Source organism: Callionymus lyra, chromosome 6, assembly GCF_982586985.1.
Source record: "Callionymus lyra chromosome 6, fCalLyr1.hap1.1, whole genome shotgun sequence".
Classification (NCBI taxonomy): Eukaryota; Metazoa; Chordata; class Actinopteri; order Syngnathiformes; family Callionymidae; genus Callionymus; species Callionymus lyra.
This window is the reverse complement of record NC_141823.1, coordinates 30,155,117-30,179,877: the sequence shown is the minus strand read 5'-3', so window position 1 is coordinate 30,179,877 and position 24,761 is coordinate 30,155,117. Positions and strand designations below refer to the sequence as shown.

General features: G+C 40.9%; 33 non-coding genes across 33 annotated transcripts; 23 read left to right on the top strand and 10 right to left on the bottom strand.

Annotated features, from left to right (window-relative positions):
- The first annotated feature begins 263 nt into the window (after positions 1–263).
- LOC148078130 (U5 spliceosomal RNA) lies at positions 264–377 on the top strand. Its single transcript, XR_015711625.1, has one exon. It is a non-coding gene; the product is annotated as a U5 spliceosomal RNA (small nuclear RNA).
- Positions 378–805: 428 nt separating this feature from the next.
- On the bottom strand, positions 806–879 carry trnan-guu (transfer RNA asparagine (anticodon GUU)). Its single transcript has one exon. It is a non-coding gene; the product is annotated as a tRNA-Asn (tRNA).
- A 410-nt stretch (positions 880–1,289) lies between these two features.
- Positions 1,290–1,429, top strand: LOC148078128 (U4 spliceosomal RNA). The gene has a single exon (XR_015711759.1). It is a non-coding gene; the product is annotated as a U4 spliceosomal RNA (small nuclear RNA).
- A 490-nt stretch (positions 1,430–1,919) lies between these two features.
- Positions 1,920–2,033, top strand: LOC148078127 (U5 spliceosomal RNA). The gene has a single exon (XR_015711624.1). It is a non-coding gene; the product is annotated as a U5 spliceosomal RNA (small nuclear RNA).
- Positions 2,034–2,461: 428 nt separating this feature from the next.
- Positions 2,462–2,535, bottom strand: trnan-guu (transfer RNA asparagine (anticodon GUU)). Its single transcript has one exon. It is a non-coding gene; the product is annotated as a tRNA-Asn (tRNA).
- A 410-nt stretch (positions 2,536–2,945) lies between these two features.
- Positions 2,946–3,085, top strand: LOC148078125 (U4 spliceosomal RNA). Its single transcript, XR_015711758.1, has one exon. It is a non-coding gene; the product is annotated as a U4 spliceosomal RNA (small nuclear RNA).
- A 485-nt stretch (positions 3,086–3,570) lies between these two features.
- LOC148078124 (U5 spliceosomal RNA) lies at positions 3,571–3,684 on the top strand. The gene has a single exon (XR_015711683.1). It is a non-coding gene; the product is annotated as a U5 spliceosomal RNA (small nuclear RNA).
- A 428-nt stretch (positions 3,685–4,112) lies between these two features.
- trnan-guu (transfer RNA asparagine (anticodon GUU)) lies at positions 4,113–4,186 on the bottom strand. The gene has a single exon. It is a non-coding gene; the product is annotated as a tRNA-Asn (tRNA).
- Positions 4,187–4,597: 411 nt separating this feature from the next.
- Positions 4,598–4,737, top strand: LOC148078122 (U4 spliceosomal RNA). The gene has a single exon (XR_015711757.1). It is a non-coding gene; the product is annotated as a U4 spliceosomal RNA (small nuclear RNA).
- A 485-nt stretch (positions 4,738–5,222) lies between these two features.
- Positions 5,223–5,336, top strand: LOC148078121 (U5 spliceosomal RNA). The gene has a single exon (XR_015711623.1). It is a non-coding gene; the product is annotated as a U5 spliceosomal RNA (small nuclear RNA).
- Positions 5,337–5,770: 434 nt separating this feature from the next.
- Positions 5,771–5,844, bottom strand: trnan-guu (transfer RNA asparagine (anticodon GUU)). The gene has a single exon. It is a non-coding gene; the product is annotated as a tRNA-Asn (tRNA).
- Positions 5,845–6,254: 410 nt separating this feature from the next.
- LOC148078119 (U4 spliceosomal RNA) lies at positions 6,255–6,394 on the top strand. The gene has a single exon (XR_015711756.1). It is a non-coding gene; the product is annotated as a U4 spliceosomal RNA (small nuclear RNA).
- A 490-nt stretch (positions 6,395–6,884) lies between these two features.
- On the top strand, positions 6,885–6,998 carry LOC148078118 (U5 spliceosomal RNA). Its single transcript, XR_015711669.1, has one exon. It is a non-coding gene; the product is annotated as a U5 spliceosomal RNA (small nuclear RNA).
- A 907-nt stretch (positions 6,999–7,905) lies between these two features.
- LOC148078117 (U4 spliceosomal RNA) lies at positions 7,906–8,045 on the top strand. The gene has a single exon (XR_015711768.1). It is a non-coding gene; the product is annotated as a U4 spliceosomal RNA (small nuclear RNA).
- A 490-nt stretch (positions 8,046–8,535) lies between these two features.
- Positions 8,536–8,649, top strand: LOC148078116 (U5 spliceosomal RNA). Its single transcript, XR_015711622.1, has one exon. It is a non-coding gene; the product is annotated as a U5 spliceosomal RNA (small nuclear RNA).
- Positions 8,650–9,083: 434 nt separating this feature from the next.
- On the bottom strand, positions 9,084–9,157 carry trnan-guu (transfer RNA asparagine (anticodon GUU)). Its single transcript has one exon. It is a non-coding gene; the product is annotated as a tRNA-Asn (tRNA).
- A 410-nt stretch (positions 9,158–9,567) lies between these two features.
- LOC148078114 (U4 spliceosomal RNA) lies at positions 9,568–9,707 on the top strand. Its single transcript, XR_015711755.1, has one exon. It is a non-coding gene; the product is annotated as a U4 spliceosomal RNA (small nuclear RNA).
- Positions 9,708–10,192: 485 nt separating this feature from the next.
- On the top strand, positions 10,193–10,306 carry LOC148078113 (U5 spliceosomal RNA). Its single transcript, XR_015711620.1, has one exon. It is a non-coding gene; the product is annotated as a U5 spliceosomal RNA (small nuclear RNA).
- A 434-nt stretch (positions 10,307–10,740) lies between these two features.
- trnan-guu (transfer RNA asparagine (anticodon GUU)) lies at positions 10,741–10,814 on the bottom strand. The gene has a single exon. It is a non-coding gene; the product is annotated as a tRNA-Asn (tRNA).
- A 410-nt stretch (positions 10,815–11,224) lies between these two features.
- Positions 11,225–11,364, top strand: LOC148078111 (U4 spliceosomal RNA). The gene has a single exon (XR_015711766.1). It is a non-coding gene; the product is annotated as a U4 spliceosomal RNA (small nuclear RNA).
- Positions 11,365–11,849: 485 nt separating this feature from the next.
- Positions 11,850–11,962, top strand: LOC148078110 (U5 spliceosomal RNA). The gene has a single exon (XR_015711672.1). It is a non-coding gene; the product is annotated as a U5 spliceosomal RNA (small nuclear RNA).
- Positions 11,963–12,395: 433 nt separating this feature from the next.
- On the bottom strand, positions 12,396–12,469 carry trnan-guu (transfer RNA asparagine (anticodon GUU)). Its single transcript has one exon. It is a non-coding gene; the product is annotated as a tRNA-Asn (tRNA).
- Positions 12,470–12,878: 409 nt separating this feature from the next.
- On the top strand, positions 12,879–13,018 carry LOC148078108 (U4 spliceosomal RNA). The gene has a single exon (XR_015711753.1). It is a non-coding gene; the product is annotated as a U4 spliceosomal RNA (small nuclear RNA).
- A 490-nt stretch (positions 13,019–13,508) lies between these two features.
- LOC148078107 (U5 spliceosomal RNA) lies at positions 13,509–13,622 on the top strand. The gene has a single exon (XR_015711619.1). It is a non-coding gene; the product is annotated as a U5 spliceosomal RNA (small nuclear RNA).
- Positions 13,623–14,056: 434 nt separating this feature from the next.
- On the bottom strand, positions 14,057–14,130 carry trnan-guu (transfer RNA asparagine (anticodon GUU)). Its single transcript has one exon. It is a non-coding gene; the product is annotated as a tRNA-Asn (tRNA).
- Positions 14,131–14,540: 410 nt separating this feature from the next.
- Positions 14,541–14,680, top strand: LOC148078105 (U4 spliceosomal RNA). Its single transcript, XR_015711752.1, has one exon. It is a non-coding gene; the product is annotated as a U4 spliceosomal RNA (small nuclear RNA).
- Positions 14,681–15,170: 490 nt separating this feature from the next.
- On the top strand, positions 15,171–15,284 carry LOC148078104 (U5 spliceosomal RNA). The gene has a single exon (XR_015711618.1). It is a non-coding gene; the product is annotated as a U5 spliceosomal RNA (small nuclear RNA).
- A 434-nt stretch (positions 15,285–15,718) lies between these two features.
- trnan-guu (transfer RNA asparagine (anticodon GUU)) lies at positions 15,719–15,792 on the bottom strand. Its single transcript has one exon. It is a non-coding gene; the product is annotated as a tRNA-Asn (tRNA).
- Positions 15,793–16,202: 410 nt separating this feature from the next.
- Positions 16,203–16,342, top strand: LOC148078102 (U4 spliceosomal RNA). Its single transcript, XR_015711751.1, has one exon. It is a non-coding gene; the product is annotated as a U4 spliceosomal RNA (small nuclear RNA).
- Positions 16,343–16,832: 490 nt separating this feature from the next.
- LOC148078101 (U5 spliceosomal RNA) lies at positions 16,833–16,946 on the top strand. The gene has a single exon (XR_015711617.1). It is a non-coding gene; the product is annotated as a U5 spliceosomal RNA (small nuclear RNA).
- Positions 16,947–17,380: 434 nt separating this feature from the next.
- Positions 17,381–17,454, bottom strand: trnan-guu (transfer RNA asparagine (anticodon GUU)). Its single transcript has one exon. It is a non-coding gene; the product is annotated as a tRNA-Asn (tRNA).
- Positions 17,455–17,864: 410 nt separating this feature from the next.
- On the top strand, positions 17,865–18,004 carry LOC148078099 (U4 spliceosomal RNA). The gene has a single exon (XR_015711750.1). It is a non-coding gene; the product is annotated as a U4 spliceosomal RNA (small nuclear RNA).
- A 486-nt stretch (positions 18,005–18,490) lies between these two features.
- Positions 18,491–18,604, top strand: LOC148078098 (U5 spliceosomal RNA). The gene has a single exon (XR_015711556.1). It is a non-coding gene; the product is annotated as a U5 spliceosomal RNA (small nuclear RNA).
- The last annotated feature ends 6,157 nt before the right edge of the window (positions 18,605–24,761 follow it).

The window sequence follows — 24,761 nt, the reverse complement described above, 5'->3', positions numbered from 1 at the left end:
GATCTTCCGACAATTTTTACTGAGAAGACATTATACGAGTTAGTGAAATGATCTGTTTAAAACCAACCTTTGGTAAAAAAGTGACTTGAATACTTGAACATTGATATTTTTAATCAGCCAAATTGAATTTTTCAATTCCCATTCCCATTTCAGATTTTTTGGGGGATTCAGAACTATTTAGTAAGATGGCTCAGCGGGCCTCACCATTAGTTAAAGGCACATGATGGAGAATACGGCATTTTCTCAACCACTGGCTTATCAGTTCACTCGTGTTTCTCTTCAGATCGTATAAATCTTTCGCCTTTTACTAAAGATTTCCGTGGAGAGGGACAACATGAGTCTTTAATAATTTTTTGCTGCCCTTCTTTGGTGGGGCTTCATCATATGTTCAAGTAAAACTACTGAATTTAAAAACTGTATGTTTATAGAAAGTGTTTCATGGAAGCATTTCCATCATTGAGCATCCTTAAAGTTTTGGTCATACTTGATCAAGTTTCCAACAAGCAGACAAAGCCTTTCCGAGGCTGGGTTACTGTTATATTGGTTGTTTCTACATATTTGGTGCATCTGAAACAAAAAGTTTTGCTGTTTTGTTGGAATACATTCAGAGACGGTGCTCTCAAATCCTGGCCATCCCTGGGTGGGCTTGAACCACACACCTTTCAGTTAACAGCCAAATGCACTAACCAATGTGGCCACAGAGACACATGCTAGGCAAGCATAGGCAAGAAAGGATTATGTAACAAACTCTATATATATATTTTTTTAATGGGAATTATATAAAGTCAACCTGTTAAAACTTGGCCGTCCCTGGGTGGGCTTGAACCACCAACCTTTCGGTTAACAGCCGAACGCGCTAACCAATTGCGCCACAGAGACACATGCTAGGCAAGCATAGGCAAGAATTTTTTTAAAATTTTTTAAAATTACACTGGGAATAATGTAAAATCCTTAGCTGCAGAAATAACACACACATTCTGGTTCACCTGATTTCTGATGTCCATCCTTGTTTGGGCAGTAGACAGCACATTAGTCTTGCGTTCTGAAGGTCCTGAGATCCGAGCCTCACACAGGGCACTAAAAAAAGTAGTTATTAACGTTTTACAGTTGCTGCTTCCTGTGAAGATGTTCCTAGTCTGACAACGTATTTAACAATATGGAGAACATTTTTTCATGATGGCGATAACATTGTGTATCGTAGCCTATGAGGTTAATCGGAGGTCTAGGAAACCGTCATCTCGCATAGTGTGTAGCTACCAGGGGAGCCCATGCTTAGCATTGTGTATATTAGCTTTGCGCAGTGGCAGTATCGTAGCCCATGAGGTTTATCCGAGGCGCGATTATTGCTAGTTGAAAACTTTACCCAATACCCCGCCTTGACGACTTGAAATACAGTCGGCTATGGCAATTTTTGATGTCTCTCAGGAGACTAACTCGGTGTGAAATACAATGAAAAAAAGTCTACAAAATACACATGCACTAAATATGTATCAATGGAGGAGTTTTTGAAACTTTTAAAATACATCTTGACTAACCTGTTGATGAATAGTTACAGTATATAGATGCAGATGAGTCTTGAAGATATTTTGGACCTCAGCTTCACTTTTCTAACTAGAATTGGCCAAATTCCAGGGGTACTGGGAGCTGGTGGTCCAGGATCTTCCGACAATTTTTACTGAGAAGACATTATACGAGTTAGTGAAATGATCTGTTTAAAACCAACCTTTGGTAAAAAAGTGACTTGAATACTTGAACATTGATATTTTTAATCAGCTAAATTGAATTTTTCAATTCCCATTCCCATTTCAGATTTTTTGGGGGATTCAGAACTATTTAGTAAGATGGCTCAGCGGGCCTCACCATTAGTTAAAGGCACATGATGGAGAATACGGCATTTTCTCAACCACTGGCCTATCAGTTCACTCGTGTTTCTCTTCAGATCGTATAAATCTTTCGCCTTTTACTAAAGATTTCCGTGGAGAGGGACAACATGAGTCTTTAATAATTTTTTGCTGCCCTTCTTTGGTGGGGCTTCATCATATGTTCAAGTAAAACTACTGAATTTAAAAACTGTATGTTTATAGAAAGTGTTTCATGGAAGCATTTCCATCATTGAGCATCCTTAAAGTTTTGGTCATACTTGATCAAGTTTCCAACAAGCAGACAAAGCCTTTCCGAGGCTGGGTTACTGTTATATTGGTTGTTTCTACATATTTGGTGCATCTGAAACAAAAAGTTTTGCTGTTTTGTTGGAATACATTCAGAGACGGTGCTCTCAAATCCTGGCCATCCCTGGGTGGGCTTGAACCACACACCTTTCAGTTAACAGCCAAATGCACTAACCAATGTGGCCACAGAGACACATGCTAGGCAAGCATAGGCAAGAAAGGATTATGTAACAAACACTATATATATATATTTTTAATGGGAATTATATAAAGTCAACCTGTTAAAACTTGGCCGTCCCTGGGTGGGCTTGAACCACCAACCTTTCGGTTAACAGCCGAACGCGCTAACCAATTGCGCCACAGAGACACATGCTAGGCAAGCATAGGCAAGAATTTTTTTAAATTTTTTTTAAATTACACTGGGAATAATGTAAAATCCTTAGCTGCAGAAACAACACACACATTCTGGTTCACCTGATTTCTGATGTCCATCCTTGTTTGGGCAGTAGACAGCACATTAGTCTTGCGTTCTGAAGGTCCTGAGATCCGAGCCTCACACAGGGCACTAAAAAAAGTAGTTAATAACGTTTTACAGTTGCTGCTTCCTGTGAAGATGTTCCTAGTCTGACAACGTATTTAACAATATGGAGAACATTTTTTCATGATGGCGATAACATTGTGTATCGTAGCCTATGAGGTTAATCGGAGGTCTAGGAAACCGTCATCTTGCATAGTGTGTAGCTACCAGGGGAGCCCATGCTTAGCATTGTGTATATTAGCTTTGCGCAGTGGCAGTATCGTAGCCCATGAGGTTTATCCGAGGCGCGATTATTGCTAGTTGAAAACTTTACCCAATACCCCGCCTTGACGACTTGAAATACAGTCGGCTATGGCAATTTTTGATGTCTCTCAGGAGACTAACTCGGTGTGAAATACAATGAAAAAAAGTCTACAAAATACACATGCACTAAATATGTATCAATGGAGGAGTTTTTGAAACTTTTAAAATACATCTTGACTAACCTGTTGATGAATAGTTATATAGATGCAGATGAGTCTTGAAGATATTTTGGACCTCAGCTTCACTTTTCTAACTAGAATTGGCCAAATTCCAGGGGTACTGGGAGCTGGTGGTCCAGGATCTTCCGACAATTTTTACTGAGAAGACATTATACGAGTTAGTGAAATGATCTGTTTAAAACCAACCTTTGGTAAAAAAGTGACTTGAATACTTGAACATTGATATTTTTAATCAGCCAAATTGAATTTTTCAATTCCCATTCCCATTTCAGATTTTTTGGGGGATTCAGAACTATTTAGTAAGATGGCTCAGCGGGCCTCACCATTAGTTAAAGGCACATGATGGAGAATACGGCATTTTCTCAACCACTGGCTTATCAGTTCACTCGTGTTTCTCTTCAGATCGTATAAATCTTTCGCCTTTTACTTAAGATTTCCGTGGAGAGGGACAACATGAGTCTTTAATAATTTTTTGCTGCCCTTCTTTGGTGGGGCTTCATCATATGTTCAAGTAAAACTACTGAATTTAAAAACTGTATGTTTATAGAAAGTGTTTCATGGAAGCATTTCCATCATTGAGCATCCTTAAAGTTTTGGTCATACTTGATCAAGTTTCCAACAAGCAGACAAAGCCTTTCCGAGGCTGGGTTACTGTTATATTGGTTGTTTCTACATATTTGGTGCATCTGAAACAAAAAGTTTTGCTGTTTTGTTGGAATACATTCAGAGACGGTGCGCTCAAATCCTGGCCATCCCTGGGTGGGCTTGAACCACACACCTTTCAGTTAACAGCCAAATGCACTAACCAATGTGGCCACAGAGACACATGCTAGGCAAGCATAGGCAAGAAAGGATTATGTAACAAACACTATATATATATATTTTTAATGGGAATTATATAAAGTCAACCTGTTAAAACTTGGCCGTCCCTGGGTGGGCTTGAACCACCAACCTTTCGGTTAACAGCCGAACGCGCTAACCAATTGCGCCACAGAGACACATGCTAGGCAAGCATAGGCAAGAATTTTTTTTAATTTTTTTTTAAATTACACTGGGAATAATGTAAAATCCTTAGCTGCAGAAATAACACACACATTCTTGTTCACCTGATTTCTGATGTCCATCCTTGTTTGGGCAGTAGACAGCACATTAGTCTTGCGTTCTGAAGGTCCTGAGATCCGAGCCTCACACAGGGCACTAAAAAAAGTAGTTATTAACGTTTTACAGTTGCTGCTTCCTGTGAAGATGTTCCTAGTCTGACAACGTATTTAACAATATGGAGAACATTTTTTCATGATGGCGATAACATTGTGTATCGTAGCCTATGAGGTTAATCGGAGGTCTAGGAAACCGTCATCTCGCATAATGTGTAGCTACCAGGGGAGCCCATGCTTAGCATTGTGTATATTAGCTTTGCGCAGTGGCAGTATCGTAGCCCATGAGGTTTATCCGAGGCGCGATTATTGCTAGTTGAAAACTTTACCCAATACCCCGCCTTGACGACTTGAAATACAGTCGGCTATGGCAATTTTTGATGTCTCTCAGGAGACTAACTCGGTGTGAAATACAATGAAAAAAAGTCTACAAAATACACATGCACTAAATATGTATCAATGGAGGAGTTTTTGAAACTTTTAAAATACATCTTGACTAACCTGTTGATGAATAGTTATATAGATGCAGATGATTCTTGAAGATATTTTGGACCTCAGCTTCACTTTTCTAACTAGAATTGGCCAAATTCCAGGGGTACTGGGAGCTGGTGGTCCAGGATCTTCCGACAATTTTTACTGAGAAGACATTATACGAGTTAGTGAAATGATCTGTTTAAAACCAACCTTTGGTAAAAAAGTGACTTGAATACTTGAACATTGATATTTTTAATCAGCCAAATTGAATTTTTCAATTCCCATTCTCATTTCAGATTTTTTGGGGGATTCAGAACTATTTAGTAAGATGGCTCAGCGGGCCTCACCATTAGTTAAAGGCACATGATGGAGAATACGGCATTTTCTCAACCACTGGCCTATCAGTTCACTCGTGTTTCTCTTCAGATCGTATAAATCTTTCGCCTTTTACTAAAGATTTCCGTGGAGAGGGACAACATGAGTCTTTAATAATTTTTTGCTGCCCTTCTTTGGTGGGGCTTCATCATATGTTCAAGTAAAACTACTGAATTTAAAAACTGTATGTTTATAGAAAGTGTTTCATGGAAGCATTTCCATCATTGAGCATCCTTAAAGTTTTGGTCATACTTGATCAAGTTTCCAACAAGCAGACAAAGCCTTTCCGAGGCTGGGTTACTGTTATATTGGTTGTTTCTACATATTTGGTGCATCTGAAACAAAAAGTTTTGCTGCTTTGTTTTTGATGGAATACATTCAGAGACGGTGCTCTCAAATGCTGGCCATCCCTGGGTGGGCTTGAACCACACACCTTTCAGTTAACAGCCAAATGCACTAACCAATGTGACCACAGAGACACATGCTAGGCAAGCATAGGCAAGAAAGGATTATGTAACAAACACTATATATATATATTTTTAATGGGAATTATATAAAGTCAACCTGTTAAAACTTGGCCGTCCCTGGGTGGGCTTGAACCACCAACCTTTCGGTTAACAGCCGAACGCGCTAACCAATTGCGCCACAGAGACACATGCTAGGCAAGCATAGGCAAGAATTTTTTTAAAATTTTTTTAAATTACACTGGGAATAATGTAAAATCCTTAGCTGCAGAAATAACACACACATTCTGGTTCACCTGATTTCTGATGTCCATCCTTGTTTGGGCAGTAGACAGCACATTAGTCTTGCGTTCTGAAGGTCCTGAGATCCGAGCCTCACACAGGGCACTAAAAAAAGTAGTTAATAACGTTTTACAGTTGCTGCTTCCTGTGAAGATGTTCCTAGTCTGACAACGTATTTAACAATATGGAGAACATTTTTTCATGATGGCGATAACATTGTGTATCGTAGCCTATGAGGTTAATCGGAGGTCTAGGAAACCGTCATCTCGCATAGTGTGTAGCTACCAGGGGAGCCCATGCTTAGCATTGTGTATATTAGCTTTGCGCAGTGGCAGTATCGTAGCCCATGAGGTTTATCCGAGGCGCGATTATTGCTAGTTGAAAACTTTACCCAATACCCCGCCTTGACGACTTGAAATACAGTCGGCTATGGCAATTTTTGATGTCTCTCAGGAGACTAACTCGGTGTGAAATACAATGAAAAAAAGTCTACAAAATACACATGCACTAAATATGTATCAATGGAGGCGTTTTTGAAACTTTTAAAATACATCTTGACTAACCTGTTGATGAATAGTTACAGTATATAGATGCAGATGAGTCTTGAAGATATTTTGGACCTCAGCTTCACTTTTCTAACTAGAATTGGCCAAATTCCAGGGGTACTGGGAGCTGGTGGTCCAGGATCTTCCGACAATTTTTACTGAGAAGACATTATACGAGTTAGTGAAATGATCTGTTTAAAACCAACCTTTGGTAAAAAAGTGACTTGAATACTTGAACATTGATATTTTTAATCAGCCAAATTGAATTTTTCAATTCCCATTCTCATTTCAGATTTTTTGGGGGATTCAGAACTATTTAGTAAGATGGCTCAGCGGGCCTCACCATTAGTTAAAGGCACATGATGGAGAATACGGCATTTTCTCAACCACTGGCTTATTAGTTCACTCGTGTTTCTCTTCAGATCATATAAATCTTTCGCCTTTTACTAAAGATTTCCGTGGAGAGGGACAACATGAGTCTTTAATAATTTTTTGCTGCCCTTCTTTGGTGGGGCTTCATCATATGTTCAAGTAAAACTACTGAATTTAAAAACTGTATGTTTATAGAAAGTGTTTCATGGAAGCATTTCCATCATTGAGCATCCTTAAAGTTTTGGTCATACTTGATCAAGTTTCCAACAAGCAGACAAAGCCTTTCCGAGGCTGGGTTACTGTTATATTGGTTGTTTCTACATATTTGGTGCATCTGAAACAAAAAGTTTTGCTGTTTTGTTGGAATACATTCAGAGACGGTGCTCTCAAATCCTGGCCATCCCTGGGTGGGCTTGAACCACACACCTTTCAGTTAACAGCCAAATGCACTAACCAATGTGGCCACAGAGACACATGCTAGGCAAGCATAGGCAAGAAAGGATTATGTAACAAACACTATATATATATATTTTTAATGGGAATTATATAAAGTCAACCTGTTAAAACTTGGCCGTCCCTGGGTGGGCTTGAACCACCAACCTTTAACAGCCGAACGCGCTAACCAATTGCGCCACAGAGACACATGCTAGGCAAGCATAGGCAAGATTTTTTTTTAATTTTTTTTAAATTACACTGGGAATAATGTAAAATCCTTAGCTGCAGAAATAACACACACATTCTGGTTCACCTGATTTCTGATGTCCATCCTTGTTTGGGCAGTAGACAGCAAATTAGTCTTGCGTTCTGAAGGTCCTGAGATCCGAGCCTCACACAGGGCACTAAAAAAAGTAGTTATTAACGTTTTACAGTTGCTGCTTCCTGTGAAGATGTTCCTAGTCTGACAACGTATTTAACAATATGGAGAACATTTTTTCATGATGGCGATAACATTGTGTATCGTAGCCTATGAGGTTAATCGGAGGTCTAGGAAACCGTCATCTCGCATAGTGTGTAGCTACCAGGGGAGCCCATGCTTAGCATTGTGTATATTAGCTTTGCGCAGTGGCAGTATCGTAGCCCATGAGGTTTATCCGAGGCGCGATTATTGCTAGTTGAAAACTTTACCCAATACCCTGCCTTGACGACTTGAAATACAGTCGGCTATGGCAATTTTTGATGTCTCTCAGGAGACTAACTCGGTGTGAAATACAATGAAAAAAAGTCTACAAAATACACATGCACTAAATATGTATCAATGGAGGAGTTTTTGAAACTTTTAAAATACATCTTGACTAACCTGTTGATGAATAGTTACAGTATATAGATGCAGATGAGTCTTGAAGATATTTTGGACCTCAGCTTCACTTTTCTAACTAGAATTGGCCAAATTCCAGGGGTACTGGGAGCTGGTGGTCCAGGATCTTCCGACAATTTTTACTGAGAAGACATTATACGAGTTAGTGAAATGATCTGTTTAAAACCAACCTTTGGTAAAAAAGTGACTTGAATACTTGAACATTGATATTTTTAATCAGCTAAATTGAATTTTTCAATTCCCATTCCCATTTCCGATTTTTTGGGGGATTCAGAACTATTTAGTAAGATGGCTCAGCGGGCCTCACCATTAGTTAAAGGCACATGATGGAGAATACGGCATTTTCTCAACCACTGGCCTATCAGTTCACTCGTGTTTCTCTTCAGATCGTATAAATCTTTCGCCTTTTACTAAAGATTTCCGTGGAGAGGGACAACATGAGTCTTTAATAATTTTTTGCTGCCCTTCTTTGGTGGGGCTTCATCATATGTTCAAGTAAAACTACTGAATTTAAAAACTGTATGTTTATAGAAAGTGTTTCATGGAAGCATTTCCATCATTGAGCATCCTTAAAGTTTTGGTCATACTTGATCAAGTTTCCAACAAGCAGACAAAGCCTTTCCGAGGCTGGGTTACTGTTATATTGGTTGTTTCTACATATTTGGTGCATCTGAAACAAAAAGTTTTGCTGCTTTGTTTTTGATGGAATACATTCAGAGACGGTGCTCTCAAATGCTGGCCATCCCTGGGTGGGCTTGAACCACACACCTTTCAGTTAACAGCCAAATGCACTAACCAATGTGACCACAGAGACACATGCTAGGCAAGCATAGGCAAGAAAGGATTATGTAACAAACACTATATATATATTTTTTTAATGGGAATTATATAAAGTCAACCTGTTAAAACTTGGCCGTCCCTGGGTGGGCTTGAACCACCAACCTTTCGGTTAACAGCCGAACGCGCTAACCAATTGCGCCACAGAGACACATGCTAGGCAAGCATAGGCAAGAATTTTTTTAATTTTTTTTTAAATTACACTGGGAATAATGTAAAATCCTTAGCTGCAGAAATAACACACACATTCTGGTTCACCTGATTTCTGATGTCCATCCTTGTTTGGGCAGTAGACAGCACATTAGTCTTGCGTTCTGAAGGTCCTGAGATCCGAGCCTCACACAGGGCACTAAAAAAAGTAGTTAATAACGTTTTACAGTTGCTGCTTCCTGTGAAGATGTTCCTAGTCTGACAACGTATTTAACAATATGGAGAACATTTTTTCATGATGGCGATAACATTGTGTATCGTAGCCTATGAGGTTAATCGGAGGTCTAGGAAACCGTCATCTCGCATAGTGTGTAGCTACCAGGGGAGCCCATGCTTAGCATTGTGTATATTAGCTTTGCGCAGTGGCAGTATCGTAGCCCATGAGGTTTATCCGAGGCGCGATTATTGCTAGTTGAAAACTTTACCCAATACCCCGCCTTGACGACTTGAAATACAGTCGGCTATGGCAATTTTTGATGTCTCTCAGGAGACTAACTCGGTGTGAAATACAATGAAAAAAAGTCTACAAAATACACATGCACTAAATATGTATCAATGGAGGAATTTTTGAAACTTTTAAAATACATCTTGACTAACCTGTTGATGAATAGTTATATAGATGCAGATGAGTCTTGAAGATATTTTGGACCTCAGCTTCACTTTTCTAACTAGAATTGGCCAATTTCCAGGGGTACTGGGTGCTGGTGGTCCAGGATCTTCCGACAATTTTTACTGAGAAGACATTATACGAGTTAGTGAAATGATCTGTTTAAAACCAACCTTTGGTAAAAAAGTGACTTGAATACTTTAACATTGATATTTTTAATCAGCCAAATTGAATTTTTCAATTCCCATTCTCATTTCAGATTTTTTGGGGGATTCAGAACTATTTAGTAAGATGGCTCAGCGGGCCTCACCATTAGTTAAAGGCACATGATGGAGAATACGGCATTTTCTCAACCACTGGCTTATCAGTTCACTCGTGTTTCTCTTCAGATCGTATAAATCTTTCGCCTTTTACTAAAGATTTCCGTGGAGAGGGACAACATGAGTCTTTAATAATTTTTTGCTGCCCTTCTTTGGTGGGGCTTCATCATATGTTCAAGTAAAACTACTGAATTTAAAAACTGTATGTTTATAGAAAGCGTTTCATGGAAGCATTTCCATCATTGAGCATCCTTAAAGTTTTGGTCATACTTGATCAAGTTTCCAACAGGCAGACAAAGGCTATCCGAGGCTGGGTTACTGTTATATTGGTTGTTCCTACATATTTGGTGCATCTGAAACAAAAAGTGTTGCTGCTTTGTTTTTGATGGAATACATTGAGACACGGTGCTCTCAAATCTTGGCCATCCCTGGGTGGGCTTGAACCACACACCTTTCAGTTAACAGCCAAATGCACTAACCAATGTGGCCACAGAGACACATGCTAGGCAAGCATAGGCAAGAAAGGATTATGTAACAAACACTATATATATATATTTTTAATGGGAATTATATAAAGTCAACCTGTTAAAACTTGGCCGTCCCTGGGTGGGCTTGAACCACCAACCTTTCGGTTAACAGCCGAACGCGCTAACCAATTGCGCCACAGAGACACATGCTAGGCAAGCATAGGCAAGAATTTTTTTAAATTTTTTTTAAATTACACTGGGAATAATGTAAAATCCTTAGCTGCAGAAATAACACACACATTCTTGTTCACCTGATTTCTGATGTCCATCCTTGTTTGGGCAGTAGACAGCACATTAGTCTTGCGTTCTGAAGGTCCTGAGATCCGAGCCTCACACAGGGCACTAAAAAAAGTAGTTATTAACGTTTTACAGTTGCTGCTTCCTGTGAAGATGTTCCTAGTCTGACAACGTATTTAACAATATGGAGAACATTTTTTCATGATGGCGATAACATTGTGTATCGTAGCCTATGAGGTTAATCGGAGGTCTAGGAAACCGTCATCTCGCATAGTGTGTAGCTACAAGGGGAGCCCATGCTTAGCATTGTGTATATTAGCTTTGCGCAGTGGCAGTATCGTAGCCCATGAGGTTTATCCGAGGCGCGATTATTGCTAGTTGAAAACTTTACCCAATACCCCGCCTTGACGACTTGAAATACAGTCGGCCATGGCAATTTTTGATGTCTCTCAGGAGACTAACTCGGTGTGAAATACAATGAAAAAAAGTCTACAAAATACACATGCACTAAATATGTATCAATGGAGGAGTTTTTGAAACTTTTAAAATACATCTTGACTAACCTGTTGATGAATAGTTATATAGATGCAGATGAGTCTTGAAGATATTTTGGACCTCAGCTTCACTTTTCTAACTAGAATTGGCCAAATTCCAGGGGTACTGGGTGCTGGTGGTCCAGGATCTTCCGACAATTTTTACTGAGAAGACATTATACGAGTTAGTGAAATGATCTGTTTAAAACCAACCTTTGGTAAAAAAGTGACTTGAATACTTGAACATTGATATTTTTAATCAGCCAAATTGAATTTTTCAATTCCCATTCCCATTTCATATTTTTTGGGGGATTCAGAACTATTTAGTAAGATGGCTCAGCGGGCCTCACCATTAGTTAAAGGCACATGATGGAGAATACGGCATTTTCTCAACCACTGGCTTATCAGTTCACTCGTGTTTCTCTTCAGATCGTATAAATCTTTCGCCTTTTACTAAAGATTTCCGTGGAGAGGAACAACATGAGTCTTTAATATTTTTTACTGCCCTTCTTTGGTGGGGCTTCATCATATGTTCAAGTAAAACTACTGAATTTAAAAACTGTATGTTTATAGAAAGTGTTTCATGGAAGCATTTCCATCGTTGAGCATCCTTAAAGTTTTGGTCATACTTGATCAAGTTTCCAACAGCAGACAAAGCCTTTCCGAGGCTGGGTTACTGTTATATTGGTTGTTTCTACATATTTGGTGCATCTGAAACAAAAAGTTTTGCTGCTTTGTTTTTGATGGAATACATTCAGAGACGGTGCTCTCAAATCCTGGCCATCCCTGGGTGGGCTTGAACCACACACCTTTCAGTTAACAGCCAAATGCACTAACCAATGTGGCCACAGAGACACATGCTAGGCAAGCATAGGCAAGAAAGGATTATGTAACAAACACTATATATATATATTTTTAATGGGAATTATATAAAGTCAACCTGTTAAAACTTGGCCGTCCCTGGGTGGGCTTGAACCACCAACCTTTCGGTTAACAGCCGAACGCGCTAACCAATTGCGCCACAGACACATGCTAGGCAAGCATAGGCAAGAATTTTTTTAATTTTTTTTTTTAATTACACTGGGAATAATGTAAAATCCTTAGCTGCAGAAATAACACACACATTCTTGTTCACCTGATTTCTGATGTCCATCCTTGTTTGGGCAGTAGACAGCACATTAGTCTTGCGTTCTGAAGGTCCTGAGATCCGAGCCTCACACAGGGCACTAAAAAAAGTAGTTATTAACGTTTTACAGTTGCTGCTTCCTGTGAAGATGTTCCTAGTCTGACAACGTATTTAACAATATGGAGAACATTTTTTCATGATGGCGATAACATTGTGTATCGTAGCCTATGAGGTTAATCGGAGGTCTAGGAAACCGTCATCTCGCATAGTGTGTAGCTACCAGGGGAGCCCATGCTTAGCATTGTGTATATTAGCTTTGCGCAGTGGCAGTATCGTAGCCCATGAGGTTTATCCGAGGCGCGATTATTGCTAGTTGAAAACTTTACCCAATACCCCGCCTTGACGACTTGAAATACAGTCGGCTATGGCAATTTTTGATGTCTCTCAGGAGACTAACTCGGTGTGAAATACAATGAAAAAAAGTCTACAAAATACACATGCACTAAATATGTATCAATGGAGGAGTTTTTGAAACTTTTAAAATACATCTTGACTAACCTGTTGATGAATAGTTACAGTATATAGATGCAGATGAGTCTTGAAGATATTTTGGACCTCAGCTTCACTTTTCTAACTAGAATTGGCCAAATTCCAGGGGTACTGGGAGCTGGTGGTCCAGGATCTTCCGACAATTTTTACTGAGAAGACATTATACGAGTTAGTGAAATGATCTGTTTAAAACCAACCTTTGGTAAAAAAGTGACTTGAATACTTGAACATTGATATTTTTAATCAGCCAAATTGAATTTTTCAATTCCCATTCTCATTTCAGATTTTTTGGGGGATTCAGAACTATTTAGTAAGATGGCTCAGCGGGCCTCACCATTAGTTAAAGGCACATGATGGAGAATACGGCATTTTCTCAACCACTGGCCTATCGGTTCACTCGTGTTTCTCTTCAGATCGTATAAATCTTTCGCCTTTTACTAAAGATTTCCGTGGAGAGGGACAACATGAGTCTTTAATAATTTTTTGCTGCCCTTCTTTGGTGGGGCTTCATCATATGTTCAAGTAAAACTACTGAATTTAAAAACTGTATGTTTATAGAAAGTGTTTCATGGAAGCATTTCCATCATTGAGCATCCTTAAAGTTTTGGTCATACTTGATCAAGTTTCCAACAAGCAGACAAAGCCTTTCCGAGGCTGGGTTACTGTTATATTGGTTGTTTCTACATATTTGGTGCATCTGAAACAAAAAGTTTTGCTGCTTTGTTTTTGATGGAATACATTCAGAGACGGTGCTCTCAAATGCTGGCCATCCCTGGGTGGGCTTGAACCACACACCTTTCAGTTAACAGCCAAATGCACTAACCAATGTGACCACAGAGACACATGCTAGGCAAGCATAGGCAAGAAAGGATTATGTAACAAACACTATATATATATTTTTTTAATGGGAATTATATAAAGTCAACCTGTTAAAACTTGGCCGTCCCTGGGTGGGCTTGAACCACCAACCTTTCGGTTAACAGCCGAACGCGCTAACCAATTGCACCACAGAGACACATGCTAGGCAAGCATAGGCAAGAATTTTTTTAATTTTTTTTTAAATTACACTGGGAATAATGTAAAATCCTTAGCTGCAGAAATAACACACACATTCTTGTTCACCTGATTTCTGATGTCCATCCTTGTTTGGGCAGTAGACAGCACATTAGTCTTGCGTTCTGAAGGTCCTGAGATCCGAGCCTCACACAGGGCACTAAAAAAAGTAGTTATTAACGTTTTACAGTTGCTGCTTCCTGTGAAGATGTTCCTAGTCTGACAACGTATTTAACAATATGGAGAACATTTTTTCATGATGGCGATAACATTGTGTATCGTAGCCTATGAGGTTAATCGGAGGTCTAGGAAACCGTCATCTCGCATAGTGTGTAGCTACCAGGGGAGCCCATGCTTAGCATTGTGTATATTAGCTTTGCGCAGTGGCAGTATCGTAGCCCATGAGGTTTATCCGAGGCGCGATTATTGCTAGTTGAAAACTTTACCCAATACCCCGCCTTGACGACTTGAAATACAGTCGGCTATGGCAATTTTTGATGTCTCTCAGGAGACTAACTCGGTGTGAAATACAATGAAAAAAAGTCTACAAAATACACATGCACTAAATATGTATCAATGGAGGAGTTTTTGAAACTTTTAAAATACATCTTGACTAACCTGTTGATGAATAGTTACAGTATATAGATGCAGATGAGTCTTGAAGATATTTTGGACCTCAGCTTCACTTTTCTAACTAGAATTGGCCAAATTCCAGGGGTACTGGGAGCTGGTGGTCCAGGATCTTCCGACAATTTTTACTGAGAAGACATTATACGAGTTAGTGAAATGATCTGTTTAAAACCAACCTTTGGTAAAAAAGTGACTTGAATACTTGAACATTGATATTTTTAATCAGCCAAATTGAATTTTTCAATTCCCATTCTCATTTCAGATTTTTTGGGGGATTCAGAACTATTTAGTAAGATGGCTCAGCGGGCCTCACCATTAGTTAAAGGCACATGATGGAGAATACGGCATTTTCTCAACCACTGGCCTATCAGTTCACTCGTGTTTCTCTTCAGATCGTATAAATCTTTCGCCTTTTACTAAAGATTTCCGTGGAGAGGGACAACATGAGTCTTTAATAATTTTTTGCTGCCCTTCTTTGGTGGGGCTTCATCATATGTTCAAGTAAAACTACTGAATTTAAAAACTGTATGTTTATAGAAAGTGTTTCATGGAAGCATTTCCATCATTGAGCATCCTTAAAGTTTTGGTCATACTTGATCAAGTTTCCAACAAGCAGACAAAGCCTTTCCGAGGCTGGGTTACTGTTATATTGGTTGTTTCTACATATTTGGTGCATCTGAAACAAAAAGTTTTGCTGCTTTGTTTTTGATGGAATACATTCAGAGACGGTGCTCTCAAATGCTGGCCATCCCTGGGTGGGCTTGAACCACACACCTTTCAGTTAACAGCCAAATGCACTAACCAATGTGACCACAGAGACACATGCTAGGCAAGCATAGGCAAGAAAGGATTATGTAACAAACACTATATATATATATTTTTAATGGGAATTATATAAAGTCAACCTGTTAAAACTTGGCCGTCCCTGGGTGGGCTTGAACCACCAACCTTTCGGTTAACAGCCGAACGCGCTAACCAATTGCGCCACAGAGACACATGCTAGGCAAGCATAGGCAAGAATTTTTTTAATTTTTTTTTAAATTACACTGGGAATTATGTAAAATCCTTAGCTGCAGAAATAACACACACATTCTGGTTCACCTGATTTCTGATGTCCATCCTTGTTTGGGCAGTAGACAGCACATTAGTCTTGCGTTCTGAAGGTCCTGAGATCCGAGCCTCACACAGGGCACTAAAAAAAGTAGTTATTAACGTTTTACAGTTGCTGCTTCCTGTGAAGATGTTCCTAGTCTGACAACGTATTTAACAATATGGAGAACATTTTTTCATGATGGCGATAACATTGTGTATCGTAGCCTATGAGGTTAATCGGAGGTCTAGGAAACCGTCATCTCGCATAGTGTGTAGCTACCAGGGGAGCCCATGCTTAGCATTGTGTATATTAGCTTTGCGCAGTGGCAGTATCGTAGCCCATGAGGTTTATCCGAGGCGCGATTATTGCTAGTTGAAAACTTTACCCAATACCCCGCCTTGACGACTTGAAATACAGTCGGCTATGGCAATTTTTGATGTCTCTCAGGAGACTAACTCGGTGTGAAATACAATGAAAAAAAGTCTACAAAATACACATGCACTAAATATTTATCAATGGAGGCGTTTTTGAAACTTTTAAAATACATCTTGACTAACCTGTTGATGAATAGTTACAGTATATAGATGCAGATGAGTCTTGAAGATATTTTGGACCTCAGCTTCACTTTTCTAACTAGAATTGGCCAAATTCCAGGGGTACTGGGAGCTGGTGGTCCAGGATCTTCCGACAATTTTTACTGAGAAGACATTATACGAGTTAGTGAAATGATCTGTTTAAAACCAACCTTTGGTAAAAAAGTGACTTGAATACTTGAACATTGATATTTTTAATCAGCCAAATTGAATTTTTCAATTCCCATTCTCATTTCAGATTTTTTGGGGGATTCAGAACTATTTAGTAAGATGGCTCAGCGGGCCTCACCATTAGTTAAAGGCACATGATGGAGAATACGGCATTTTCTCAACCACTGGCTTATTAGTTCACTCGTGTTTCTCTTCAGATCGTATAAATCTTTCGCCTTTTACTAAAGATTTCCGTGGAGAGGGACAACATGAGTCTTTAATAATTTTTTGCTGCCCTTCTTTGGTGGGGCTTCATCATATGTTCAAGTAAAACTACTGAATTTAAAAACTGTATGTTTATAGAAAGTGTTTCATGGAAGCATTTCCATCATTGAGCATCCTTAAAGTTTTGGTCATACTTGATCAAGTTTCCAACAAGCAGACAAAGCCTTTCCGAGGCTGGGTTACTGTTATATTGGTTGTTTCTACATATTTGGTGCATCTGAAACAAAAAGTGTTGCTGCTTTGTTTTTGATGGAATACATTGAGACACAGTGCTCTCAAATCTTGGCCATCCCTGGGTGGGCTTGAACCACACACCTTTCAGTTAACAGCCAAATGCACTAACCAATGTGGCCACAGAGACACATGCTAGGCAAGCATAGGCAAGAAAGGATTATGTAACAAACACTATATATATATATTTTTAATGGGAATTATATAAAGTCAACCTGTTAAAACTTGGCCGTCCCTGGGTGGGCTTGAACCACCAACCTTTCGGTTAACAGCCGAACGCGCTAACCAATTGCGCCACAGAGACACATGCTAGGCAAGCATAGGCAAGAATTTTTTTAAATTTTTTTTAAATTACACTGGGAATAATGTAAAATCCTTAGCTGCAGAAATAACACACACATTCTTGTTCACCTGATTTCTGATGTCCATCCTTGTTTGGGCAGTAGACAGCACATTAGTCTTGCGTTCTGAAGGTCCTGAGATCCGAGCCTCACACAGGGCACTAAAAAAAGTAGTTATTAACGTTTTACAGTTGCTGCTTCCTGTGAAGATGTTCCTAGTCTGACAACGTATTTAACAATATGGAGAACATTTTTTCATGATGGCGATAACATTGTGTATCGTAGCCTATGAGGTTAATCGGAGGTCTAGGAAACCGTCATCTCGCATAGTGTGTAGCTACCAGGGGAGCCCATGCTTAGCATTGTGTATATTAGCTTTGCGCAGTGGCAGTATCGTAGCCCATGAGGTTTATCCGAGGCGCGATTATTGCTAGTTGAAAACTTTACCCAATACCCCGCCTTGACGACTTGAAATACAGTCGGCTATGGCAATTTTTGATGTCTCTCAGGAGACTAACTCGGTGTGAAATACAATGAAAAAAAGTCTACAAAATACACATGCACTAAATATGTATCAATGGAGGAGTTTTTGAAACTTTTAAAATACATCTTGACTAACCTGTTGATGAATAGTTATATAGATGCAGATGAGTCTTGAAGATATTTTGGACCTGAGCTTCACTTTTCTAACTAGAATTGGCCAAATTCCAGGTGTACTGGGTGTTGGTGGTCCAGGATCTTCGGACAATTTTTTACTGAGTAGACATTATACGAGTTAGTGAAATGATCTGTTTAAAACCAACCTTTGGTAAAAAAGTGACTTGAATACTTGAACATTGATATTTTTAATCAGCCAAATTGAATTTTTCAATTCCCATTCCCATTTCAGATTTTTTGGGGGATTCAGAACTATTTAGTAAGATGGCTCAGCGGGCCTCACCATTAGTTAAAGGCACATGATGGAGAATACGGCATTTTCTCAACCACTGGCTTATCAGTTCACTCGTGTTTCTCTTCAGATCGTATAAATCTTTCGCCTTTTACTAAAGATTTCCGTGGAGAGGGACAACATGAGTCTTTAATAATTTTTTGCTGCCCTTCTTTAGTGGGGCTTCATCATATGTTCAAGTAAAACTACTGAATTTAAAAACTGTATGTTTATAGAAAGCGTTTCATGGAAGCATTTCCATCATTGAGCATCCTTAAAGTTTTGGTCATACTTGATCAAGTTTCCAACAGGCAGACAAAGCCTATCCGAGGCTGGGTTACTGTTATATTGGTTGTTCCTACATATTTGGTGCATCTGAAACAAAAAGTGTTGCTGCTTTGTTTTTGATGGAATACATTGAGACACGGTGCTCTCAAATCTTGGCCATCCCTGGGTGGGCTTGAACCACACACCTTTCAGTTAACAGCCAAATGCACTAACCAATGTGGCCACAGAGACACATGCTAGGCAAGCATAGGCAATAAAGGATTATGTAACAAACACTATATATATATATTTTTAATGGGAATTATATAAAGTCAACCTGTTAAAACTTGGCCGTCACTGGGTGGGCTTGAACCACCAACCTTTCGGTTAACAGCCGAACGCGCTAACCAATTGCACCAAAGCTGGGGCACGTATGTCTGTTAAGGGGGGGCGGAAGAAGGAAGAGAAGAGGGGAGAAGGGGGAGGAAGAAAAAAGAAGAAAAAAGAGGAAAAAAGAGGAAAAAAAGAGAAAAAAAAGGAGGGGAAAGGGAAATATTCAGGAAACTGAATTTATCCCATTTTTAGTGATCGTTGTTATGCTATTGACAGTTTTAATCAACTATGGGCATTGTATTTAAATAAAATATGTTGGTTATGTTAAGGGAAGTTGATACATATTCTGCTTTTCTTTCTTGTGATGTGATGAAACATGCAAAACACAAACAGATTTTTCAATATATATATATGTTTAATTTAGTAAAACACACAAGACAAATTTACACATCAACCCAAAACCAGTAAAAAAAAACAAATATTTTATATACAATACATATTATATCTTTTTTTTTAATATCCTCAAGCCACTTCTCTTAAGGAACAGTCTCAGTCGAAGGGCAGTAAATTTTCCCCTGATACTGACTGTGCCCAGTCTCCTTTGTCCTAAACTGCCCACATTTTTTACAGCTATTGTGCTCCTCCTTGCGGTTCACCCTTCTAACCGGAGCTGGAGCAGGTGCAGGTGCATGTACAGGTGCAGGAGAGGCACAGAGGAAGACTCCTAGAGGGGGCCCACTAAGGGCGGATGGTGTCAATAGGAGCATCCTTGGTTGGGGAAAGGCAGGGCTGCGTGGAGCAGGGCTGCGTGGAGCAGGGATATTTTGGCGTTATTTACTCACAGTTTATAAGTATTTACGAATGTATAATTTCTTACCTTCTGATAGAGGTCATGCCACTTCCGCTGTCGTGGAGCTGGTCTGTTGCCTGCTCCAGAGGGCCAGACGCCTGTATTGGCAAAGGCCTTCAACCTGGCCATCCATTCACCATCCCCCATGGGCTTGTGGGACTTTGGTCTAGCACTCATCTGTTGTGGAAGTAATAAAGTTAAATTAAATCCCCAAATTTCTCATTTTTATTAAGCAAAAAGAAGTGAATTATAATATATTATAATTTCTAAGGCTGCATGCTTTGTAAAACGTGTAGAACTCTGTTTAAAAACGTGTAAAACTCTGTTTAAAACAATAAACTCTGTTTAAAAACAATAAATTCTGTTTGTAAAACACTCCAATAACTGTAGAAAAACGAAAACACAATGCCTATTCTTACCATGGAAATGTTAAACATAATATTTTATTTTATTTTCAATTTTATTCTACTTTAAATCATTAAACTCTTGTAAGATAACTGCTCTCTGCGCGTAATTGTTATTAACGGGAGACAAGAAACAAAGCCCTACTTCGACGGGCAAAAACACAGACAAAAAATAGATTATTTGTTATAAAAGTTAGAAATATTTTTCTGGTTAAATTACTGACATGTATTTAAAGCGGATTTCATTCATACATTAAAGCTAACGTGGGTAGTGACAAATATTTTGAAAAGTAGTGTGTTATAACTAGCGTTGCATGCACGACATTTTATGCAAGAAAATAAACATAAAATGTTATTTACATGGCTAGATAGTAATCCTTAATATTAAAAACTTACCTTCTCAATGTAACAGTCTGCAATCGCTCCTTGTGACGCAAATGAAGTAGCGAGGGAGGGGGTCGGTAGATGAGCAAGTTTATGCGCGCGCAGGGGGGGAGGGTTTAGCGCCTGTGATTGGTTGTGCAATGGGTAGAGCTATCCAGGCTCCTGCAGACAAGTAAGTAGCCAGGTTTTCGTTGGCTCCGTTTAATTAAAAACCACAACGGCTCGGTTGGATCTGGAAACAACAGGAAAGACTTACCCTATGTTTTAACATTCATCCAAATGTAATAATCTCTCTATAAATATCGCTGGGCAATACAAAAGGGCCTACCCAAATCAGTTATGTTGGTTACTGGCCAATGATTAAGAAATTGAATAAAGAAATGCATTTTTAAAGCCTTCTTGCAAAATGAAGTAGCTAGGTGACAAATGTAATCCAAATTGAATAGGTTTGTAGGTCGTTGATGCCAAGATTAAGGCCAAATGGGTAATAATAAAAGGCTGGTAGACTACCAAACTGTATGGGTGTTTGGATGTCTGCCTTTTCCTGTAAGAACATACTGGAAGCCTTGACAGGGAATGATTTGAAAATGGATCGGTAGGACGAGAAAACGGTGTGTGATAAAAGACAGCTAAATGGAAATGATTTCAAATGTGAAGTAAGTGAGTAATATTTGTAACATAGTGAACACAAAAATAATCTAAAATGCAATTCTATGTTCTTTTCTAGGTGAGATGGAGTGCTGCATATCAGGTGCTGGACTAACCATCGGAGGTGGAAGGGGTCAACACATGTCAAAAGCAGGTGAGATGGTTACATCATACACACTTTGGTCATTAAAATAGTCATGTTTGGTAATAATGATAAATACATTCTGTGGCAGGACGCACTGACAAGGTTTTCTGGCTTCTGTTGTTGGAAACACTTGGTCGTGCCCGTCAAGCTGGTAGGTACCAGACTGAAGAGTCTTTTTCAATAGATTTTACACTTCAAATGATCGGAATCATACGACTTCATTAATACAATGTTTTCCAGGTTCTGTTGACTCTCGGACAAAGAGGATTCGACGTTGTTATGGCAGTAAGGAGACGGCAGGAAGTGAAAGATTCTTGAGAAGGAGATGAACCACCTCTGGAAGTCTCTGTCAAGTCGTTGTGATTCCCTTAAAGAGATGTCTCGCATGGCAGCGTCACAACAAGGTAAGAGTTTATTTAGCAAGTGAAGAACAGAAATAGTCCAAGTACAGCTGCTCATTCTTATTGTCTTATTATTTTAAGATGCACCATGGGCTTCACTGGTGAGGCTTTCAAGGGTCTTCAGAGCATTTTAGGAGCAGCAGCAAGTCAGTCATGACGTCACTCGAACCATCACTCGGACCAGAAACTACTACACACAAGTCTTCGCTGAGGATGAGACTGTCAACGTCGTGCAGTTTCACTCTGATGGTTACCCGTGACATTTGTGACGATCTGTGAACAATTGTTTGATATGAAACCTGTAATAAAGCACAATTTGATGTCATTTTGAATAACGTCCCTAGTATTCATCCCAACATGATCAATGCAGTTGTAACTTCAAAGATGCCGATAATTGATACCAAAGAATGCTTAAAAAAATTAAAATAAATTTTTAATGAAAACAGTACATATCTTTTATTATGACAGGGTGATAAAAAGCAGCTCAGGTACAATATTCATATTGGAGTTAATAGCTTATCCAGTGCCTGCTGATTGTTATTGTCTCCACCTGTCTTGTTTTCTGCAGCTGCCAGTGATTGCTGGAAGCCTTCATATTCTGCTCACTCTCCCTCAGTCTTTGTCGGTACGTCACACTTGTTACCCCGTGTTTGTCTAGTTTGTGTTTCACGTTTCAGACTTCCAATTCGAGATTGTTTTGCCTTTCCGGTTTTGACCCTTGTAGGTTTTTTCGTTTTTCTGCCTGCCTGTGCCCTTGACCTGTTTTCTGGATATCGTACCCGTTTGCTGTTTATTCCTGGACTACCTGTGACGATCCCTGTGCCTGCTCCAAATAAATCTGTCAAGTTTGACAATCAGACACTTTCTGCGCCTGGGTTTCCTTCCACATCCTGACAGAACGAACCGACCAACATGAACCCAGCGGAAAGTACCTCCCCCGAGTTCGGCGCGACTTTCTGTGAGCAAGTCGTGAAGAACGCTTCCTCCCTTGCCGAGCTCAGGCACGGCATGGAGGCAATGGCCACCCAGCACGTTTCCCAGCAGCAAACGTTGGGTCATCAAGTGGTCACCATGGCGGCACAGATCCAATCTCTTGGCGAACAGATGGCTTTGCTCTCCACCAAGTTCCTGCTCCCCGGACCTAACCTCGCTGCCGGGCCTTCCGCGACACCGGCTACCCCGTCGCCGCTGACCAATGAGTCGGACACCGCCGCAGTCGTAACTGCACCATCCACCGCCGCACTCAACCACCCGTCCCTTTTCTCCGGTGACTCCGGCGAAGTGAGTGGATTCCTTGTTAAGTGCAGCCTGCACTTCGAACTGAACTCTGCTGCATCCCCAACCGAACGCACCAGCGTAGCGTACATCGTCTCTCTGTTATGCTGACGAGCGGAGGCCTGGGCCACGGCTGAGTGGAAGCGACGGTCGGCCATCTGTGACTCCGTGGAAGAGTTCACCAAGGCCCTGGAGCGCATTTTTCAGCGCGTCCATCCGGGTCGAGAGTCCGCTCGATCTCTCCTCCGTCTGCGCCAAGAGGCGAAGCACGTGTCAGACTTTGCCATCCAGTTCCACATCATGGCAGCGGGGAGCAACTGGCCCGACTCCACGCTCGTGGAGGTCTTCATCGAGGCCCTCGCTCCCAGGATCCGGGTTCACCTCATCCCGCTGTCGCTGCCGGGGACCCTGGACGAGATGATCGAGCTGGTCTACCATCCAGCAGCTCCACTATGCCCACGCACTGCGCTGTCGTCTGCCCCGTGCAGTCTGAGGACATCGAGGAGCCGATGCAGATGGGCCGGTATCATCTCCCCCGCCACGAGAGAGAGGCGCATGGAGGAGCATCGCTGCCTGTACTGCGGGGCCAAGGGACACCGTGCCAGGAGCTGTCCGGTAAAAGAGAAAACCCGTCCCTGAAGAGGGTCAGGACGGGTCCGGCACCACCATCTCCTCATCCCTCATGTCCCGCCATTTCTGTGACTCTGAGCCGGTACGGGCACACCTGGTCTGTACCCGCGTTCATCGATTCGGGAGCGGACAGCAGCTTCGTCTCAGCGGCACTGGTGTGTCGACACGACATTCCTCTCCAGCGGCTGCCACGTCCCATCCCAGTCCAAGCTCTCGACGGTCACGTCCTGAGCCGAATGGAGCAGCGCACCCTACCGCCCTGCCTGTCTTTCGCTGATGGCCACGTCGAAGAGATCCAGCTACTCGTCCTGGCCTGCTCACCGCAACCCCTCATCTTGGGTCTCCCCTGGCTCCAGCAACACCAGCCACGGATCAAGTGGTCTCCTCTCGCTGTGGTTGGGTGGGGGTTGGGTTGTGACCAGCAGTGTTTCACCTCTCTCTCTCGCTCTCTGTTCTGCCCGTAGGCTCACCTCTCCTTCCAGCGCGCCTAACCTCGTTGCCGATCTCTCCTGCGTCCCGCGTGAGTACCATGACCTGAGGGAGTTTTTTTTAAGACTCGTGCCGTAAGTCTACCTCCTCATCGGTCCTATGATTGCGCGATTGAACTCTTACCCAGTGCTGAGCCGCAACGAGGGCGCTTTTACTCCCTCTCTCTCCCTGAGACTGAGGCCATGAACACTTATGTTAAGAAGTCATTGGCGACAGGCATCATTCGTCCCTCTTCTTCCCCGGCTGGCGCGGGTTTTTTCTTTGTAGGCAAGAAGGATGGGTCCCTCAGACCATGTATTGATTACCGCTTGCTTAATAACATCACTATTAAGAACCGCTATCCCCTCCCGCTTATGTCATCTGCGTTCGAGACTCTTAAAGGGGCCACTGTGTTCACCAACGCCTATCATCTCGTTCGCCATCGCCAGGGCGACGAATGGAAAACTGCTTTTAATACTCCTTCCGGTCATTACGAGTATTTAGTCATGCCGTTCGGCCTAACCAATGCCCCTGCGG